At 45.3% G+C, this 19,611-nt stretch overlaps 1 protein-coding gene and 1 pseudogene across 1 annotated transcript in view; one reads left to right on the top strand and one right to left on the bottom strand.

Moving 5' to 3' along the window:
- LYPD6 (LY6/PLAUR domain containing 6) overlaps positions 1–19,611 on the bottom strand; it is a 115,156-nt gene that overhangs the window by 83,107 nt on the left and 12,438 nt on the right. The window lies entirely within an intron of this gene.
- On the top strand, positions 10,358–12,019 carry LOC147030385 (uncharacterized; annotated as a pseudogene).

The following is a 19,611-nucleotide window of genomic DNA, read 5'->3' on the forward strand; positions in this document are numbered from 1 at the left end:
AGTACATAATACAATCGGATTAACCTGTTACTGTTCGCATGTGAATCCCCTATTCATGATGTAGGGAACTCGGGTTAGAATCCTATTTCCAGAGACATGACAGAAGTAAATAAACACCTTAAATTTATTCATTTCATCTGTGTGAAGGAAGTTTTACTCAATGATTTGTACCAATATTCAACGATTTATTTGCAGAAACGAGTTCCTGGGTCGTGTGTGACAATTAACTATGCCTTGAACCCAGGGAGTACACGACCTTTGCGATTTTCAAAGAGGACGAATTGTTTGCAAATCGGAGGGTGGAGTCAGCCAGCGTCAGATAGCTCAGAACCTTGGCATTCCGCTTTCTACGGTCAATCGGGTGATTGTGCAATTCACCAGCGAAGGCAAGGAATCCACAGCTTCCCGTTCTGGTCGACCTGTGCTTTCAAAAAGGTGTCTTGAGCTGTCAAGCGGTCCATTGAGAAAATTTCCCGTTGTTAGGCAGCAGATGTTGCAGAGGAAGTCCAAGTTAGCTCAAGAACTGCTGTGCGGTACCTTCATCAACTGGGCTACTATGGGAGAGCAGTGAGGAGAAAACCTCTTCTTCGACCAGCCAACATTCAAAGGAGAAAGAAGTGGGCTGACGAGATGGCCAACAGACACTTGGAGTTTTGGCAAACTCATTTTTTCAGATGAGTCCCAATTTACTCAATTTTGTGACAGTGGACGTGTATGGGTCCGGAGACTTCCCCGTCAAAAGTTATCTTTAAACCGATTGCAGCCAACTGTCAAACACGGTGGTTTTTCAGTGATGTTGTGGGGAGCAATCTGGAGTGCTGGTCGGTCAGAGCTTGTGGAGTGTGTTGGCAACATCAATTCTACGATGCACATTTCTATCCTTGAGGATGGACTTCTCCCCATCTTCTCCACTGATCAGATGGTCAAAAACAACACTGTTCATGGAAGATGGAGCTCCATGCCACACTGCAAAAACAACCAAAGAACGGCAGGACAGAAATGGGATCGAGCCACTTCCATGGCCAAGTCAGTCTCCTGACATGAATCCCATTGTACACCTTTGGACCACCTTGGATCGAGCTGTGCGGAAAAAGTCCAGGAAACCAATATCACGGGCAAAATTATTCAACCTTCTGTGTGAAGCCTGGGCAGAAATCCCACAAGAGAAACTTTCACAACTTGTCCGTTCGATGCCTGAACGAGTAAAAGCGTTGAAATCTGCAAATGGCAAGTCTACAAAATATTAGTGTATGTATTAAAATGGATCAAATATACTTCAAATGTTCAAAAAATAAATTCTTTTAAAATCATTGTGTCTATTTACTTTTGTCATGTCTCTGTACATCCTGTCCACCCCTTACGTTCTCCTCTACCCCTCATCGTTACCTGCATCCCTTGTTTGTCCGTCTCCATCTACCTTCTCCTTCCACCCTGCTGTTGGCGTTTCCCCTTTCTCCTGCTGTTCCCTTTGTCTATGTCGTGTCCTGGTCTGTTTTGTGTCCTAGCTCTTCCACGAGCCAAGACTATGTATAAAATAAAAAAGGGATGCATTTGTCCATCGTCTGCCAATGCCCCTGGAATTAATGTTAAACAACACTGACAGCTCCCCAATATCCGTGTCCTTCATACGATTGATGTACAAGTTCGTTCATGAGATTTACAGTAAATTGACCTCATAAAAAAAAAAAATTGAAAGCTTTAAAAGAGAGAAAGCGGAGGTAGAAGTGTCTCAATATGTGTGTGTGTGTGTGTGTGTGTGGGGGGGGGGGGGGTAAAAGACCTTAACCGCAGTCCAGGAATTTCAGACTAATCAGCCGAATGGCTGGCTGGGACAGCCGAGACGTTTTTTGAGTGCACCCATGGGCCACGGCTTTCCTCCTGGAAAAGAACACGTGCCAAGGATCATCTCACGTTCCTTATGCACTCAGTGGTGGTTGAGTGCGGTGACAATGGAACCCACCCCCCCCCTCGGAAAGCCTTCCAATTTGAGTGCTGTTCAATTCAATTGCACAATGCTTGCTCGGAGAGACCCAATCTCGCTGCCTGAAGTCTAATGAAGCTAAAAAGCTGCTTGTTGAACCTTTAGTCGGAGTTCTTTGACAAGCTGCGGAATCCTCGAGATAAGAAACTTCTTAGGGGTATCGCAGTCGAAGTGATGTTGACTTATTGTCCCACGGTGACACAGGAGGTGGTGGGGGGGGGGTGCTCTGGCAATCCGCATGAACTCGCGAGGAAGCAACCGATTGTGCATGCAAGGAAATGATGTACAAGGAAACATAGAGAGAAGGCAAACCACCCAGTGCAGTGTTACCTTTGCCAAGCAACTGCTTCGGCAGCACCAATGCTCTGTAAAGAGTACGGTACATCAAAATCCTCTAACCCCCCGCCCCCTGTAGAAATTTTTTTAACAATAAATATAATTGGCTGGTAGGAGGTATGCATTGCATACTCAACTCTAAGCTCTTTAGCCTGGGTTTCAATCCCGACCTAGCTGTGGGAGGGTGATTCATCAATGTGTGTGCCATCCCTCGAGTCGATGTTAAACGGGGACCCCATCTTCCGGAATTAGTTGCCGGACGTTAAAGATCCCCACGGTCTCCTTCGTGGAAAGTAGTCGAGCTATCGTCGGCACCTTGGCCAAATTACAAATTCCTGCCCCAATCACTGCTGGGAAGGCAATGGCAAACCACCCAGTATAACCCTTGCCATGAAACTGCATTGGAAGCACGGACGCTCTGTGACAAAGTCTGGAGGATCAGAATCACAATGCAGTGGATTTAGTAGTGGGGCATGCTTGCAGACTGTAAGTAGATGCTCAGGTGCATCCTACGTGCAGACATAATAAATACAAGCTTTACTTATTTGAGGAAGTGCATTGTGCAAGCAGCTAAATAAATCAGCTAAATTAAGATCAGAATGAGCTCTTAATTTAACAGTTTTGAGGTACTTGTGTAGTAATTTTTAATGTCAAAAGTTACAAAATAGAACTCTTGTTTACATTATAATTGTTTGCTAGGCAACACTAATAGGGAGGGTTTCTAATTGTAAGTCGACATTTACTTATATATTCCAGTAGATTTAGCCCCAGAATGGCTGAACCTGAAACAAATTGCAATAGTATTTTTTATTGCTGGATCTTGTTCAGGGGGTCACTCTGAATGTCTCAATATAAAATAGGACAAAATAGGACCACCGGAAGTGCCCTAATTTGCATAAATTCAAAATGGCCACCATTGAGCACTTGGAGGGCTGATATCTCCTAAACAGTGCGTTTTAGACCCCATAAATGTATTATTAGCAGATAGGAAAGTGACCCCATGGAATCCAAATATGTCGTTAAAATTTGTATATGATGTCATATATGTCAGAAATGACGTCATAGGTGTCAAACAAATTCAAAAGAGTTTATTTTCCCTTATCATATAGTATACATCAGGATTGACAAATAAACTATGCAACACAACAAACCCCCTCCCCCCACCCCCCACATCAGGGTAACCTACACCAGCACATTTCACCTAAGGTAAATGGACTCAACGGCCAGGTGACTCTTTGTTCAGGTGATCATGAGTGTATCTGTACAATACATCAGATTTATGCGGCTATTTTTACACTGTGGGCATGACTGATTTCATTTTGCATGCTTTGTGTTGTGAGTTCTGAAGAGTGTACTGTGTATATGGTGTTTGGTTCAGATTGTTTGTGTGGGGTATTAGACGTCGTATGTACGCGCATAGCATTAGGTAAAGTACTTGACTGATTTTCGTGGAATTTAGCATAGCTTTGACAATATCCTAAAAACTAATTTCTCATCCACAGGGCGACATCTACACCATGGATGACACAAAGTGTGCCATGTGCGAGAAACAGCTTGATGATGGCCGACAAACGTTTACTTTGACAGAGAAGGGTGCCCATAGTGTAAGGGAAGCTGCAAAATCAAGAGGAGTTGCCATCAACGTGATGGTGGGGCAGAAGTTCCACTCTGAATGCAGACTAGACCCTTGCAACAAGAAATCTATACAGTTTTCGTGAAAACGAAAGTTTCGGGAGGAGCCAGAGCCGCCAAGTCACCGTTCTATTGAACCCATATTTAACTTTTTGGAACACTGCTTCCTTTGTGGGATGTCAGCAGACACCAACTCTGATGATTCTTACCTTGTTCGAACGCGGGACTTCCAGAGGTCTATCTTTAAAGCATGTGACCAAAGGCCCTCAAACGATCCTTGGGCAGAGAAAGTTCGGGTACGTTTGGCATCTTGCATTGACCTTCACGTGGCAGATGCCATTTACCACATAGTTTGTAGTGTAAACTTCAGAACAGGGAAGAAAATACCACTCCGTTACAGAAGATGGGTAAAAATAGCATCAAGACCCGAAGCGTACATGGTGATGCTGATGTCTTGATTGTGAAAACGGCTGTAAGGTGTTCAACGTCTGCTTGTACGCAACTAATAGAAGATACAGATATTCTTGCACTGTTGAGTTTCTATTGCGGTGATGATTGCAAAGGACTCGTCTTCAGGTCAGAACGCAAGTGTGGGGAGAAGGAGGTGAAGAGGAGAGTCTGGGACATTGTTTGCCTCAAGAAGCAGTTGGGGAAAGAATTGTGTAGTCTCTTGCCAGTGATCCATGCCATTGCTGGATGCGACACAACATCCAGGATATTTGGGATAGGGAAAGGAGCGCCCGTGAAGAAATTCCAAAATCATCATGAGTTTAAGTCGCAAATTCTAAAGTTGGCTCAAGAAGGGTTGGGGGTAGAGGACATAGATAAAGCAGGAGAGAGCGCTCTTGTCTTTCTATGTGGTGGAAAGATGGAAGAAAGTCTGAATGATCTGAGAGCCAGGAAGTTCTCGGAAAAGGTGGCTAGCAGTGCTCGCGGTGTCCAAGTACAGACGCTACCTGCAACATCCAACGCAGCAAGATATCACTCACAGAGGGTTTACTATCAAGCCCAGGTTTGGATGGGGAAAGAAGAACTGAATCCAATGGATTGGGGGTGGCATTTGTCAGATGGTCGAATGCAACCAAGCAAGATGGACTTGCTTCCTGCACCGGAATATCTGTTGAAAATAATCCGGTGCCAATGAAAGGGTGATTGTGACACCCTATGTTGCAGCTATTGGAAAATGGCTTAGAGTGTTCACCATCATGCACGGGATGCAAAGGGACATCATGCACAAATAAGGGGGATGTTGCCACCGATATTGATTCAGACAAAGTAAAACCTCATCATGTGAAGAAGCCAGGACATGTATAGGACAGACTCTGTGGAGGTATACATTTGAATTTGAATTTGTTAATGTTCAAGGCATAGCTCATGGAACACATTTCAGACTAGGATATTTCCAAAGAACGTCATACATGTACTTCCTACAAAAACATTGAGGAAAACATAAATTTAACATAAATTATATCAATGACTTCATCAATGACGTCATTTCTGACATATATGACGTCATACACAAATTTTGACGACATATTTGGATTCCTTGGGGTCACTTTCCTATCTGCTAATAATACATTTATCGGGTCTAAAATGCACCGTTTAGGAGATATCAGCCCCCCCCCCCCCAGTGCTCAATGGCGGCCATTTTGAATTTATGCAAATTAGGGCACTTCCGGTGGTCCTATTTTGTCCTATTTTATATTGGGACATTCAGAGTGACCCCCTGAACACGATCCAGCAATAAAAAAAAAACGATTGCAATTTGTTTCAGGTTATAGTGTAATTCTACTGGACTAATAACAGAGCAGAGCCATGAGTAGTGACAGTCGTCAGTGTATATATATATATATATATATATATATATATATATATATATATATATATATATATATATATATATATATATATATATATATATATATATATATATATATTGTTGTGGGCTGGCGGGGTCGGGTGAGACGACCACTGGGGACGTAGGTGGGGGAAACTACATCGATTCCCACCAGACTCCCCAGAATTCTCGGCCGTCGCTCACGGATAATTCCGTGACGCGGTGCGTCGCTTAAACGACTGTGGACACCAATAACTCAACCGTGTGACCTTGGGTCCTCCTGTCTAGAATCAGGTTACCTAATTAACCACCGGGGAACCACGCCCTCGTTACTCCTTGTCCAAACTGGATCACTCTACCAACTACAGATCACCTTTCTGGATCGGATGCAGCCAAGCGGCACTGCCAAGGACATACCGGCTAGAAGGAACGGATTGTTGCGAATAAAAACCCGGCTAAACTTAGATCCGAACCATGCTGGACCAATGGAGGAAAAGACAAAGGCGAGCTGGGAATATTTCTACAATCTATATATTATTTCTGTTAATGTCTGCATGTAATTTGACGTCTCTCCTCCAAAACTGTCGGACGGATTGTCGCCATTTTCGGCAAGCGGGTGCTCTGTCGTCTAATGAACAGCATGGGCTATGTGAGATCGCGCCAGACAGACAGGTTTGGGAATTTTGGGAAATTTTCTAAGTTTTACGATCGTTTGCATGGCGACGTGTGACATCACCGCTGAGAGGCGTAATTCCGTCATGACATCATTACGTCTATCGTCGACAGACCGTCACCGCTGAGAGGCGTAATGCCACTCCGAGAAAACAGCGTCTGCAATGTAAAACCCTCTTCTGCACATGCTGACTACCTCAGAAGGTGAATTTGACACAAAAAAATGAAACAATCTATATTATTTCTGTTAACGTCTGCGCGTAATTTGACGTATCTCCTCCAAAACTGCCGGACGGATTGTCGCCATTTTCAGCAAGCGGGTGCTCTGTGGTCTAATGAACAGCATGGGCGATGTGAGATCGCGCCAGACGGACATGTTTGGGAATTTTGGGCGATTTCCTAATTTTTACATTCGTTTGCATGGCGACGTGTGACGTCACCGCTGAGAGGCGTAATTGAGTCATGACATCATCGGTTATTCGCTGACGTCAATACGTCTGTCGTCGACAGACCGTCACCGCCGAGAGGAATGTGCTCATTTTCCATATACTGGGGCTTCTTAATGTGACGAAGACAATGCGCTAAATTTCGAAGCTGGAATTGGATGACAACGTCAACCCATCGACGGCCGCATTTATTCCTGTTCGGTCGTCATCACTGAACTGCTGTCTGGTAAGTGCTGCCATGTATCCAAGAAATATGAACTAGAGTAAGGGAGTACTCATTGCATTAAACACTGAACATAAACACAACTGATAATAAATAGTATGGCTCAGAACATTACCAATGGCTGTCATGTTTTAAAAATCAGCATGGAAGGAGGGGTACGATGAGTGCCAGCTCTGCCAACATGATGTACCCCGATTGGCGCCTTCCCGGACTAAGCACGCCCTCTCAGACTGTCAATTTGTGTCTGAAATCCAACGTACTTTCCATACTGAGCACACCCTCTTTGACTGTCAATTTGTGTCTGAAATCCAACGTACATATTAAAAACACCCGAAAACTAGAACGGGCACTCATAGAGCGCATACCTTCGCTGCCACTACTTTTTTTGTTCTTGGTATGAGTGTGGGGAACTGGTTTCATATGAATGGTCTTATGACACAAACCACATATCTATAATGTCATGACCCCCCCCGACTTTCGGGGGCTACGGACTAAACAACAATCAACTCACGTCGTTTTGGCGAGTCTTCACTCGCAAGCTCGGTGAATACAACGTTTCAACAAGAGAAGGTAATCTCGTTTGATGCTGGTTTCATGCAAATCGAATAAGAATTGACTGAGTTATGCCGAAAACCGCATATTTTTCAAGGGCGTGACCCCTCCCCCCCTGACATTTTACCCCAACCGGTGACATGTGTTATGACGTCATTGTGTCACAAGATTGGGCATTAAATTCTGAACATTTTGGTGCTGGGTTCATGTAAAGCGGACAAGAATTGACCGCGTTATGACAAAAACCGTATATTTTTCAAGGTCGTGACCCCCCGACCTTTGACCCCTAACCGGTAACAAGAGTATGGGCGTCATTGTGTCATATTGCATATCACAAGATGAGGCGTTGAATTCTGAACATTTTGGCGTTAGTTGCATGCAAATTGAATAAAAATTGACCGTGTTATCGTAAAAAGACGATTTTGACCTTTTCGTGACCTTGACCTTTGACCCGAACGATCCCAAAATCTAATCGAATGCTTCCTGGCTAATAACCAATCATCCCACCAAATTTCATGCAATTCGGTTTAATACTTTTTGAGTTATACGAATCACAAGATTACAAATAAATAAATAAATAAATAAATATACGCCGACCAAAACATAACCTTTCGCAGAATGCGAAGGTAATAAGTTGCAATAGGCCTACGTTCAGATAACATCAAAGGCTATAATCTGAAGGTAGGGGGAACCAGAGAACGGGTATGAGGTCATCCCTTAATGGGCCGGATTATCTTCTTTTCTTTGTTCTTCGAAAGCGCTGTGTCCGACAATAGATTCTGTACCTTGAATGTGTGTGTGTTAACTGTTCAAATTAAAGAGGTGTTCGATTGTCGGATGCACCCAAACAACTGCCGTTCTTTACATCAAAATGTCAATATCAACCGCCATCATTACCTGTGTTGTGTCTTGCGTGTGTGATCTTCAAATTTAAGCATCCAAGCGGTGTTCGATCGTCGGATGTGCGCCAAAAAGTGCCGTTCATTGAAATTTGCATTCTGATTCTCGGTCACCCTCCACTGCTCCTGTTCAGTCTTGGGCTAGGCCTACATCATATGTATTATGTCATGTCAACACCAAACAACCGTGAGGATCTAAGCATTATGGTGCCATGTGTATTTTGCATGGATCGAGCCATGCATCTTCAAAGTAGGCCTACTTTCCTTGCTTTGAAAAATACAGTATAGTACAACTCAACTCGACTGGAGTGGACCAGCATGTTCCCCACTGTTTTGTCCTTCCCACTCCCGCCCCCCTTGCTGTGCATTGTGTGTTAGCTCTCTCTCGAGCCTCGACAAGGTATACAAAAAAAAAAAAATGATTCACACCTAAGTTCAAGGTAAGGTTCCATCCACTCCAGCCAAACTATACACAGAGCAAGAGTTCACTTTCACCTGCTTATTCTATTCCAAGAATCTCTAAAGCATGAAGAAGCACTGAAATAAACACGACATCGTACATTATACTGCCAGTCTGAACACAGTTACAAAACCACTCATTTGGGAAATTTTACCCCTTATCCCAGACACCACAAACTAAAACTCAATGAAACACCTGTTTTACCTATAATAACAAACATTTCTACCAAAGACAGTTAATTGGAGAGTTTAAGACCTTGGCGACTACAATTTCTACCCCATTTTTTACGAAATGTAATGTACATATAATTCACTTTTCAGATGCCATCTCACAATAATATACCTCCTCATTGCCAAGCCAATCGGCAAAGACAATTTCTACCCCTTTCTTTTTATACAAATTGATGATGTGCACCACACGACTGAATTTGCTGTGGTGGGTCACATATTCTTACCAGCAGACTTCTTTCCCCATCACAAATCAAATTACCCGACTATGAATTCTGCTGGTAGCAAATGGTCCACCAACACAATACCCACCCCCATCTCTTGACACTGTCTGTTCCTCCCCCTACAGCATTGATGCACCATGCCGAGACGTCGAAGGACCATCACAGGGGCAAGGCCCCCTTCACAACAAAGAGCCAATCTACAAAGGATACATGATCAGCAACACCAAGAAACGGAGGAAGAGCGGGAAAGCAGGTTGGCAGCCCGTGCAACATACACGACCCATCATCTGTCGCAGAATGCTGATGATACATCAGGACAAGTACCCCAGCAAAATGTTCAACCAAATTCCAGCACAGGACATGCTGCAGCACACATGGTGCAGTTCCTTGCCCGACGATTCCCACTGCAGGTCGATCCATTCTGCATTGGAACATTGACAACGAAAGGTTCATTCTGTAATGCACTTCTGTTTCAAAAGGAAAACCACAATTGTTGCCACAAAGGCAAAGTTAAATTGCCACCATACCCAACTAAACTAAGAGACCTTTTCATAACAGATACACCACAAGTTCAAAACTTTAGAGCCAACATCTGCAGCTATAATAGTTCCATGGCATTCACATCATTTGGCACCAACATTGTGTCCCCACCAGGCCGTGGCCCATATGCATTCAGACAACATGGCCAAGTGTACCACACTAATCACGTCCCTCCTCAAGCTATCGTCGCCCTCCTCTTCACTTCAGGGCTCACTTCACCCTCCTCAAGGCACCACACCATGCTATATCCGACTACATTTTAGAAGCAAGCCAAGCTCTACAGGCCAGGATGCAACAACCTGCCAATCAACAATGTCTTCCAGATATCATGTCACTCCTTCAAAATGTCCTACAACGAACCAACCCGTATGCAGCAGCATACAAACAAATGCAACAAGTCGAAGCTGATCAGAATGGAACACCACAACATGGTGCAACAATGCACATCTTGAGAGGTGGTGACCAGCGGCGATATAATGATCCAAGGCAAGATGAGAGAGCAGTTGTCTTTTCATCACCAGATGGCGCACCTCCACATAGCAGAGATATTGTTGTGCATCCCAAAGGTCAACCACCCAAGCATATTTGTTACCTGTTGTCGAACATCGACCCCATGGTTTACCCCATCTTCTACCCATTTGGAGAATTAGGTTGGCAGCACAACATGCAACATGATGAACAGCACAGGTCAGAAAAAAAAAGACACAACATTACTTGCCTGCAGTATTATGCCCATCGCCTGTCAGTTCGAGAATCGTTCTCCCCAATTTTCTACGGTGGAAAGCTTTTCCAACAGTATGTGGTTGACGCATATATTCATGTCGAAGCCGGCAGATTGCAGTATATACGAACAAAACAGAATGACCTACGTGTTGAACTTTATCAAGGACTCATGGACCACATAAACGCGAAATCTCCAACCCTGAAAAATTGTTGTACTCCCATCTTCCTTTCAGGGTTCACCACGCGCTATGCAACAAAACTACCAGGATGCCATGGCCATTGTTGCTAAATTCGGAAAACCAGACTTATTCCTCACTTTTACATGCAATCCCAAATGCCAAGATGTGCAAAAAGCCCTCCTCCCTGGCCAACAAGCGTAACATCGACCAGACATTATTGCCAGAGTGTTTCAACAGCACCTACATGAACTCATGATGGACATAAGAAAAAAAAAAACATGTACTCGGCAAACCGGTCGCCAATATCTCTGTGATAGAGTTCCAAAAACGTGGTCTCCCACATTGTCATCTACTCATCATTTTGGCAGACAATAGCAAATTGAGAGCCAGCTGACATCGACAGCATTATATCAGCAGAAATACCTGATCCAACACAACATCCCAAGTTGTTCCAAGTCATCAAGACAACCATGGTTCACGGTCCATGTGGACTCCTCAATAAACACGCACCATGTATGCTAGATGACAAATGCACAAAGGACTATCCGAAAGAGTTCCGGAAAACAACTGCACTGGCAACTGATGGCTACCCACTGTATAAGAGGTCAGATAACGGTCGCACAATCACCATCGGCCAGCACCAAGTAGACAACCGATGGATTGTACCGTACAACACTTACTTATCCCAGAAATACCAAGCCCATATCAACCTCGAGGCCTGCACTACAATCAAGAGTATAAAATACTTATTTAAGTATGTTTACAAAGGCCACGACTGCGCCAACATCCAGGTCACAGAAACTAATCAGCTCCATCAAGACGAAGTTGCCACCTTTATTAATGCCAGATACATCAGCGCACCGGAGGCTTATTGGAGAATGGCTGAATACAAAATGCACCACCAATCTCATGCCATCATCAGGCTCGCCCTCCATCTACCCAGCCAGCAACCAGTTAACTTCACCCCAGGAAACCACATTGCTGCAGCAGAAGCCTCCACCAACAAGGACACAATGCAAACAGCATTCTTCAAACTCAACATACAGCAACCCACTGACCTCTGCTATCATCAATTGCCAAACCACTAAGTCTTCAATAAATCCACACAAGAATGGCGACCAAGACAACGAGGCGCTGAAACCACGATAAGCCGCATGTATTCCATCAGCCCCAAAGACATGGAACGATACTGTCTCAGTCTCCTCCTGCTCCACGTGCCTGGCCCAACCTCATTTGAAGACCTGCGAACAGTTGACGGCCAAGTCTCAGACACATTCAAAGAAGCATGTATATGTAGACACCTCCTGATTGACGACACCGAACAGGATAAAGCTCTCTCTGAATCAACTCTCCTCCAAATGCCGCAACAGCTGCGATCCCTTTTCACCACCATTTGTATATATTGTGATCCAACCAACCCCCAGCAACTTTGGGAAAAACACCAGAATGCCATGATTGAAGATTACACCCATCGCCAATATTCCACCCACACAGCGACACAATTAGCCCTGAAAGACATCAACAGGTCTCTGCAACAAAATGGTACAAGTTTATCAGCATTAGGACTACCAGATGTTAACCCACTTGATATTGAACATCTCCCCTCAGAAGACATCGATATTGCAGCAGAAAGTGAAAAAGCCCAAACCCAGTTAATGTGCCTCAACGAAGACCAACGCACCTTAGTTGACCAAGTGCTACAAGATCTGGATTCACTTTCTCGACACCATACACCATCCAGTCGATGTTACTTCTTAGATGGTGCAGGCGGGAGTGGCAAAACAACAGTGTATAACACACTCATCACCTGTTGCCGGAGTAAATCCATCCAACTTGCATCATCTGCATGGACAGGAATTGCCGCCACACTTCTCTCTGGAGGAAGAACTGTCCACAATCTTTTCAAACTTCCTGTGCCAGTCCTAGACACCAGCACCTGCAACATTTCTCCAGTATCAAAGCATGCCCATTACCTCCGACCAGTCTCTCTCTTCATTGTTGATGAAGCCTCCATGGTCCCAGCAATAGACAGAATGGTACAAGACATCACTGGCATAAATGCCCCATTCGGAGGAAAAGTATTCCTCATGGGAGGAGACTTTCGCCAAGTGTTACCTGTTGTCCCAAAATAATCACAAACTGTCATTATTGAAAACTTCCTCAAACGTTCCGCACAATGGCCACATTTCAAGATTGTGAAGCTGACAAAAAAAATATATGAGGATTCATGAAAATTAACAACACTACACACAATGTCTCCTACAATTAGGCAACGGCGAACTCCACAGTCAGCTGACCAATGCACCACCATCATCCATCGAATTCCTACCCCAGTGCAACATCGTCACCGAACAAGACAACATAGTGGATGCTGTGTTCACAAATGTAACCGATCCTCAGGCACTGTCCAACACTGTGATTCTAACACCACTCAATGAGACAACATTGACGCTGAATGACAAAGTCATAAAAAAACTCCCAGGTCTGCCAAAAACCTACACCAGTGCAGACAAGGCCATCTCACATGATGAAAATGAAGCCAACAACTACTCCCATGGAATTCCTTCACTCTATCACCCCAACCGGCATGCCACCGCATCGCCTCATTAAAAAACCAGGTGCAATAATCATGCTATTACACAACCTAGACATTACCAAAGGACTGTGCAATGGCACAAGACTATACATTAGACACCTCCATGAGCACGTACTAGATGCCGAAATCCTCACAGGAGGCCACGTCACGCAAACAGTCCTCATCCCGCGAGTTAAACTTGCCCCATCAGACGCCAATCTTCCAGTCACACTGCAGAGGATACAATTTCCAGTCAGACTCGCATACTCAATGACCATAAACAAATCCCAGGGCCAAACATTTGAGAAACTCGGAATACACCTCCCAGTCCCTGTGTTCTCCCTTGGCCAACTATATGTTGCATTTTCACGTGCAAGAGGTTACTCCGATATATCTATCAAAGTGGAAAATAATTCCTCACAAGGACTATTCAGCAACAAGACACTCACCCAAAATGTCATCTACAGGGAGGTCCTTTAGAAAACTAAGGACAGGTAACCATCGTGCATCACATCCCCAATGACAACCTCCCCAGCTTCCCATAACATCAACTATTATGCCTCATCCACCTTTTGCCGCCCATTCAACTCCGTGCGGAGCACGGGTATATGCTAGTTATTATATATTTACAATAAGCGAGGAAAAGCATGTGGCACAACAAAAGGTTTATTGGGGATGTAATGCAGGGAAAGATGAGAGAGGTGTGGGGTGCGACAATTATACAAGCAACTTACAAAAGCAGACAGTGCAGACTTGACGCGAGATTAATAAAAGCAATAACAATCACAACAATGAAGATCTCAAACAGGCTTATCCAACGGACATGTACCAACACACTCAGACAAAATAAACCCAATGAAAGGCAAAGGACTTTTGCAGCCAGGGAGAGAGGGAGTTGAGGTCAGTTTTTGGTATCTGAGAGTTTCAAGGGAAGGGATGCTCCGTGGTGCGGCACCAGACAAAAGCTGTGCAATTCGGTCCACAGCCACACGTGTGGCAATCGTGTCTGCAGCAGGAGTTTGAGTGGAGGGAGGAAAGCGGAGTCCAAAATGGCGAGCGTTGAGCAGTCGCAGGACCAGACAAGAGGTTTGGTCGAGGTCGTGTCGGTGGGGACCAGTAGGCTGGCCGTCGAGGTGAGAAGTAAGCAGAGCAAAGCAGCCGGAACACCTTCGCAACAACTTCAATTCCCCTTCGCACTTCTCCTTCCAACGACCTCCCACAACAACAACAACAACAACAACAACAACCTTCTCATCCAACAACTCTGACCGACTTCCTCCTTTCCATCTACCCCAACTCCGTCCCAACTCTGAGGATTGCTCCGTATTTTATCGATCACGGAGCTCGGGGAGGAGCCATGGCGAAACCGACGTCATCGTCCGATCCGAGCATCACGATTGGACTGGGCCTTTATGGGGTCCGCCTTTCTGGGCGGGGTTTCGGCCAGACCCCAGTTTGGCCCGCCCACGCCGCTCGTGTCTGGGTTTGGGAAGGTGGATGCCGATGCGGCTTCCATTGAGAACGTCGGGATTTTTCCTCAGAAAACGAGACTCCGGATACAGCGGTGGTACGCTGTGGCCAGCGAAACGAGGGTAGCAAGTGAGACGATTTCACCTCAGAAAATAAAAGGAGGGAATGAAATAAAAGGGAATGAATAATGATCTAATAACCTAACTATAGCCCATCGCAATGCACTCCCTGCTGTCTTGCTAGACCTTGGTTGTTCAAACCTGGGGGCGCGACCCCAAGTGGGGTCGCCGAGCAAATTTCGTGGGGTCGTGGGCGTACACTTGCAGCAAAAAAAAATTGTCTATTTTCGATCGGTGTTCCCTTTTACGGGATGTAATATAAACGGTTCATTCAAAGTATGGGAACCGGCGCAACATGACGCTTGGAATGGGATCCAGCCAATGAGCGGGCTCGCTGAAGGGCGGTTCATTTTGGTGGGAAATTAGTGGTTTGATCCACGGCCTCTCAGACTCAGACTCTGACTCTATCATTAACGTCTATTCACGTCTCCACGTACGACTCGAGACCTTATTTGTGATGGCAGCACCGGCCACCAGCAAATCTCGAGAACGTTCTTACCAGGATAAATTTCTGGACCTTGGATTTTACCACGTGGTGGATAAAAGTGGGGCACAGAGACCTCAGTGTGTGATTTGTTTCGAAGTGCTTTCTACGGAGTCTATGAAACAAAATAAGTTGCAGAGGCATTTGACTACAAAACATGCGCCTTATCAGGGTAAGGAGAGAGCGTTCTTTGAGAGGAAACTTCTTGCACTCAAGAATACGCGTCTTGACAGAGAGGGTACATGCCATCAGACCAATTATCGGCCATTAGAGGCCTCGTATCGAGTGTCGCTCCATGTTGCCAAGACTAAAAAGCCTCACTCCATGGTGGAAGAACTCGTGCTGCCATGTGCAAAGGACATGGTATCTCTGATTGTTGGGGAGGAAGCGGCGAAGAAACTGGCAGTTATACCCCTCTCTGACAACACCATCCAACGCAGAATTGAAGATATGAGTCTGGAGATAACGGCTCAGGTCGTACAGAAGATCAAGGAATCGCCGTGGCACGCCATACAGTTGGACGAGTCCACTGATATCGCATCGTACGCACAACTCATCATCTGGGTCCGCTTCATCAAGGCTGATAACTTTGTCGATGAGCCTCTGCTCATCAAACCATTGGAGGCCACCACCAAAGGCAAAGACATTTTTGGGAAAGTAGAGCAGTTTTATCATGACCATGATCTGGACTTCGGAAAGTTGCTCGGTTCTACAACAGACGGCGCGCCAGCAATGTTAGGAGTGCGTTCTGGATTCAAGGCTAAATTGCTTGAGGTGGCTCCTCAGACCTCCATGGTACACTGCATGATTCACCGAGAAGCGCTCGCCTCTCGTACTTTGCCAGAAACCTTGCAGAGCGTGCTCTCAGAAGTCATAAAAATGGTGAAACACATCAAATCGAGCACCCTCAACACTAGATTATTCAGGCTATTCTGCCAGGAGATGGACGCCGACCATAAGAATTTACTATTCTACACTCAAGTCAGATGGTTATCTCGAGGAAACCTTCTTCTGCGCGTTTACGAGCTCAAAGATGAACTGAAGGAGTTCCTACGCATACAAGGGAAAACGGCATGGGTAGCGTTGCTTGAGTCAGACTCTTGGCTGTCAGAACTGTGCTATCTCGTTGACATCTTTGAACGTCTCAATGTCCTCAACCGCTCCCTCCAAGGCAAAGACGCCAACCTCATGATTTTTCACGACAAAATGAGCGGATTTCTGGTGCCTCTAAAATTACTGGCAGACAAAGCAGCTGTTAAGCGCTTTAGCCTTTTCCCCCATCTGGTGGAGCATCTAACGACCTGCCAGTAGGATGATACGATACTGAGATCGACAGTCTTTCTGGGGAGATAGCACGTCACCTTCGGTCGCTCATTGAACAGTTCGAGCACTATTTCCCTGAGCTGGATGTGCAGTCCTTTTCTGTGGTTCGGGACCCTTTCACAGCTCCACTGGACTCGATTGCTGATGAAGATGATACAGCGCAGGAAGAGCTTGTACAGCTCCAGCAGGATTCAGGAGTGCAGGCTCTTGCGCGGACGAATTCGTTGTTGACATTCTGGTGCAAAATGCTGCCGTCGTACCCGACCCTGTCACGGCGCGCCATTAAGGTTCTCATGCCATATCCTTCATCATACTTTTGTGAGCAGTCGTTCTCCACCATGGTGGTGATTAAAACAAAGCACAGAAATCGCCTAGAAATGGAGCATGATATGATCCTGGCATTGTCATCTACTTCTCCACGAATAGAGAAGTTGGTTTCTGAAAAACAGGCTCATCCTTCTCACTGATATATCTAAATGTCATTCGGACTAAACTTCTGAAACATTCAACTGTACCATTTGGATACTGTCGGCTATTCTCCGTTTACTCATCTATGAAAACATGACGATGGTGAATAAAGTAAAGGGTAAATGTTCTTGTGTCATGAAATCTTATCTTATATATTATGAATTGGGTTTTGAATCTTTTGGGTCGCGCGATGTAGAGGTTCTGAAATTGGGTCGCCACTAAAAATACTTTGAAAACCACTGTGCTGGACAAAAGGTAGGGATCTAACAGCACGTATATTAGTGGAATAACTGACTCAGGACAACTGTATGTTGTATGCATACGGTTCCGAGAACCGTAACAATATATATATATATATATATATATATATATATATATATATATATATATATATATATATATATATATATATATATATATATATATATATATATTGTTACGGATTTCAGAATCTGATCAGACGAAGGCATATAAACATCCAGGTCAGATAGTTATTTCCCTAAATGCATGTCCACTGTCCAGGATAGACCAATCCCCATGTCTGGTGGGATTCTAACTTTGATGCATTGAGAAGGGTAAAGAATAGATTCCCTCTTTTATGGAAAGCTCCTTTTTCTCTTTACGACAGACACATTCATGCACGTGAGATAACGTCAGCCCAGCGGAGGCTCCACATCCACCTTTTTCTATCAACATTGATACCCGTTTCCATCACCGACGCCGACACCCGCCTTTTTCCATCGATGTTTGACACACCGTTCAGCAGCTCTATGGACGCTAACAGGCTCTTTTTCATATCGGGCTGAACATTGAGGTGATAATTGTTGACGTTTTATGAGCACTTCACGTTTTCACTCGGTAATTCTGACAAATGGCTGCTTTTTGCCGTTCGTCCAGCACCACAAACATGGTATCGTAAGCCACGAATAATCGCGGGACGTGCGGTTTGTCACGGTAACGATTCGCAAATGGGGCGGGGTGGATTTTGCTGGAGTCTGTGCCCGCCCAGATGGGCCACCTGTAAAAGAGGATGAGAGGTCTGTTCTTGGCGGGTCAGTCGACAACAAGTCAGTTTGTGAGTGAGTTGGCTTCAGTCAGATGGCTTTACCAGTCAGTGAGTCGGTGTCAATTAGACGGCTTAACCAGTCAATCAGAGTCCAGTCAGTCAGACGGCGCCAGTGAGTTGGTGACAGCCTCAGCGCTTCACAGCATCTCACAGCGCCTCAGCATCTCACAGCGCCTCACAGTGCCTCAGCACTTCACAGTGCCTCACAGCTCCGAACAGCTGTTTGTCTGTCGTGGCTCCTGGTGGCGCGTGACGCTTGGGCCGTTGGTGCTCGTTCTGCTCGGGGTCTGCTCTTGGCGTGCCCGATTCTTGGGGGTGACGTCGATTGGCGTTCAAGCCTGTTCGTGCGTGGGTACACGGCAAGGCTGGGCACTGACAACGGACAAGGCACGCTCACTCATTTCAGGACGTTTTTGTTTGACATAATGACTTTTGTTTGGTGAGCGAGATGATTTCTCTTCCCACCCCTGAATGATCTGCGGTGGACACTGGAACTCATGGTTAACTGATTGGCGTTTGTGGTTATGAAGCAACCCACCAAATCACGAAGTTAATTTTGAGCGGTGGCCCCAGGTCCGGCTCTTCCGAAGACAAACGAGGATTAAACCCCCTCATAATACACTCAGTACCCATGGCCATAACAATAACAACATAAATGTTGTTGTTGTTCGTCTTTCGGCTGCTCCCGTTAGGGGTTGCCACAGCGGATCATCCATTATGATCCGCATACTGATTTGGCACAGGTTTTACGCCGGATGCCCTTCCTGACGCAACACTGGTCGTCTCTTACGACACAGGAATAAGGATTGGGTTTCGCCATGATTCCGGGCTGCCCTACACCCTCTCATAGCACGGCCCAGCGCAGAGTTCCCGTCCTCAAGCGATCCTCCAACCTAAGCCTCCGAGTAGCCGGATTACAGGCGCATGCCACTACGCCCAGTATATGTATGTATGTATGTATATAAATATATATATATATATATATATATATATATATATATATATATATTTCTTCTTTCAGCTGATGCCGTTAGGGGTCGCCACAGTGGATCATCCATTATGATCCGCATAATGATTTGGCACAGGTTTTACGCCGGATGCCCTTCCTGACGCAACCCTGGTCGCCTCTTACGACACAGGGATATGGTACACCTATTCTAACTATAACCGGGGCA

The sequence above is a fragment of the Eptatretus burgeri genome, chromosome 3, assembly GCF_056783735.1.
Source record: "Eptatretus burgeri isolate ZD-2024b chromosome 3, Ebu_testis_v1, whole genome shotgun sequence".
NCBI lineage: Eukaryota > Metazoa > Chordata > Myxini > Myxiniformes > Myxinidae > Eptatretus > Eptatretus burgeri.